We start from the raw sequence: 3,739 nt of genomic DNA, 5'->3' as shown, positions 1-3,739 counted from the left end.
AAAATGGTCTTATGACCTTGGTTGACCTTAGACCTCAACATAAAAAGCAATTTCTTGTATGCTACTATTTCTCACAGTTTTGGAATCACCTGTGAATGTCCAATCAGCAGCAACAGTAGATATTGTTGTCTTTCCTTCAACTCTCTGCTGCATCAGCCAAACTATACCTATGCTTTTCACACTGTAGAAATATATTACATGCATGTTTCTCATCTTCCACAATACCTCAAGATATGGCATTTAATCTCCTTAGCCAGATTTCATCCTGTTTGACAATGGATTCATGCAGATCAAAAGAGGCAAAATATGAAATTGTCTTGGTTGTGCTTGATATTAAATTAAAGAATCAAGGGATATTAGAACTTAATATGATCTTCACAATTCTAGTGCAATGTTGTCATTTTACAATTGTGAAAGAGAAGCCCAGGAAGTTTAAAATTAGATTGTGAGCTCTTTGAGGAGCTGTTGTTTAATTGTTCAACAGTGCAGAATTATTCATGACCCCATGGACAGAAGGTCCTTCTCTCCTCTCCTATCTCTTGAAGTCTGTCCAAGTTCATGTTCGTTGTTTTCATCACATTATCCATCTCATCCTCTGCTGTCCCCTTTTTCCTTTTGCATCTTTCTCAACATCAGGGTTTTTTCCAATGAGTTCTAATTTCTTATCATGTGGCCAAAATATTTAAAATTCAGCTTTACTATTTGACATTCCAGTGAATAGCCTGAATTAAGTTCTTTACATATTGACTGATTTGATCTCCTTGCTGTCCAAGGGACTCTCAAAAGTCTTCTCCAGCACCACAATTTAAAAACATAGATTTTGAGGTACTAAACTTTCTTCATGGTCCAAATCTCACAGACATACCTTGCCGCTAGAAAAACCATAGTTTTGACTATATTGACCTTTGTTGGCAAGGTGAAATCTCTGCTTTTAAGTACATTGTCCAAATTTGCCATAGCTTTTCTTCCAAGGAACAAATGTTTCTTAATTTCCTTGTCGTTCCTTGCTATCTGCAGTGATCTTTGAACCCAAGAATATAAAATCTGACATTGCTTTCATTTCTTCTCCCCCTATTTGCCAGAAAATGATGGGGCCAGTTGACAAGATCTTAACTTTTGTTTTTACATTGAGTTTCAAAACAACATACTTGTTTATTTTATAGTATATTCTAATATGTGAAATACCTACAGTATCTGACTTATATAATAGGTGTTTAACAGGATGGCTGGCAAATACAAGCTAAGGGATATGTTCTTTTTAATTTTTTATTGTTTTTATTTTACAGCCATTTATGCCATGAATTCATAGAGGATAGGTTACAACAGCTCAGGTTCCTTGCCATTGGTTCTCACAAAGTGTGCTTCTCTGGGTGGAGCAGGCTGGTGCTTCAGTTGAACCCAGGTGCCTTTTTCTTTGGCTTCCTTCTTCTTCTGATCATTTTCCTTTGCCTACTTCAGGAAGCTATCTCTGCTCTTAGAATCCTTAATATGCTCAATGTGCACATTAATTCTCTTGGCTAGAATCTTGGCCTTAACCTGTTTGTTTACAACAATGCCTATAGCATGTTGAGTAACATTATAGACCCATCCAGTCTTGCCATGGTAACATTTGTGGGGGATTCCTTGCTGAATTGTGCCCATACCCTTGATATCTACAATATCACCTTTCTTGTATAATTGCATATACATAGCCAGAGAGACAACACCATGTTTTCAAAAGGGTCTAGAAAACATGTATCATGTCTCTCTCCTTTTTCCTTTTGTGTTCATCATTTTGGAAAGGCACTGGAATATGGCAGAGCTGATGGAAAGGAATAGGGCTATGTTCTAAGTTAAGAATAATTAGAGAAGCAACTTTCTTAACCTCTAAGAATTTTTCTCTTATACCATTAATAATAGCACTTACCTTGTTGGGTTGTAAAAATCAAGTGAGGAATTTAAAGTGCTTAGCACAGTACCTGACACATATTGATTTCTTAATAAATGCTTATTTCCTTCTTTTCTTCCTTCTTTCTTTCCTTCCTTCCTCCCTTTCTCTCTTTTTTTCCTTTCTTCCATCCTTTCTGTTGCCTTGATTTGTTTCTGTGGTCCACAATTGAAAGGCCCTTTAAGTTCATAAGCATTTATATCACTTCAGATATTTTTGGCAAAGATTTCTGTGACTACTTAGTTTTAATACCACCAGATGCATGAAGGTCACGTACTACCAAGCCCAGGCCTAATTTCTGCAATACATTTTTACCTAGAGCATCTATCTGTATCAGTCTCTACACATATTGCTTCACCCTAAGGAGGAAGTCATCCAGGCCTTTTCAGTATGAGACAAAATTAGCATAGGCATCTTTTGACTCACTCTGCTCCAACTGGCCCTATCTCACCTGAAGTTTGTATATTTTTGCCAGGTGACATCTGGCCATACCCCAGTGAGGAACCATTCACTGAAGTATGGCCAAATGTCTCCATTTTATCTGTCTCTGTTACGCTCTTGAACAATGTCCTCATTATGCCTGGTTCTGGGTTCTTCCAGTGTCTCAGGCCTACTCTTGTCTATTCAATCCAAGTTTCTGGATATAGTTCTCTTAGTATATATGGTTCATGTACAGAGAAAATACCAATTTGACGCCTATGGTATCATTCTGTCTACCATAGGAGATACGACCTTTGTCTTTTTCATAGATAAAGTAGAATTCCCGGGATTAATTGTGACACATAATAATTCTATATGGATATCTCCTTTGATTAGAAAGTTTCTTAGAACTCTTTCAGAAAATGTTTTTGTCATCAGAGTGTAGACTAATATGAAATTGCCAGGAATAACTCCCTCCTATCAAATCCTCAGGTATCTCTACATTGTCAAAATTCTCAGGAAGGGCCAGAAAAACCTTCCTGAGTTGTCTCATCTGCCTTGACAGTGCTTTTAACTTTCCAAGACTTTCACTTTTCTGCCCAATATTCTTAAAATGTCATTATTTATTCACTTATTCTTAAAGTCTTGGTCTACTAATATTAGAAGACAATAGTATAACTCAACTGACTTCGTCCCCACATTTCTAGAAATTGCTCTGTGTGCATCTACATTAATAAACCCCATATATGCTCACATTAGTATATGAATATTAACACAATTAATAAATGTGCAGTGTTACAGGAACAAAAGTCTTTTGGATTAATAAACTATGCTTATCAATAACATAGCACCACCAAAAACCACAGATTCAAAACCTGAGAAGTAGCAATAACTCTTTCATATATCAATATATACCTGTCAATTTTATGTATAATAGCATTCAAACTTTTAAAAGATAGGCCACATAAATAAATTTTAAAATTGCATAACCATATGTACATGTTAACATCAGGTATAGGGTAAAGTCAAGTCAGCTTGGATAAACTTGTTGCACCTCCAAAAACCAAATAAACAAAAAAAAATTGCAATTGAAATTACAAGATTTAACCAGAAAGAGCAAAATTATCTATACCTCAAAAGAAAATTTGCTTCCTATAAAGAGAAAAGGAAGAAAAAAATGCCAACTTTTTTTTTTCCAGAGCAGGAAGAACATTGTCATTCTGAGACAAAGTTGAACAAAAAAAAAAAAGTTCAGAACTTTCTTTCCAAAATCAAAAAAGTTTCCTGCCACTCAGATTGCTAGCCTGAGTCAATTCCCATTTGAGTGCAAAAGGCTAGGTAAAGAATGGAGGCAAAGGAGATGCCCCCAAAATTCACCATTACACAGGAATG

General features: G+C 35.8%; 1 pseudogene; it reads right to left on the bottom strand.

Annotated features, from left to right (window-relative positions):
* Positions 1-1,290: 1,290 nt before the first annotated feature.
* On the bottom strand, positions 1,291-1,773 carry LOC114045223 (annotated as a pseudogene).
* Positions 1,774-3,739: the final 1,966 nt, after the last annotated feature.

The sequence above is a fragment of the Vombatus ursinus genome, unplaced genomic scaffold, assembly GCF_900497805.2.
Source record: "Vombatus ursinus unplaced genomic scaffold, bare-nosed wombat genome assembly UNPS02014778.1, whole genome shotgun sequence".
Taxonomy (NCBI): domain Eukaryota; kingdom Metazoa; phylum Chordata; class Mammalia; order Diprotodontia; family Vombatidae; genus Vombatus; species Vombatus ursinus.
The sequence above is the reverse complement of the archived record's forward strand: the minus strand, read 5'-3'. Positions and strand labels throughout refer to the sequence as shown.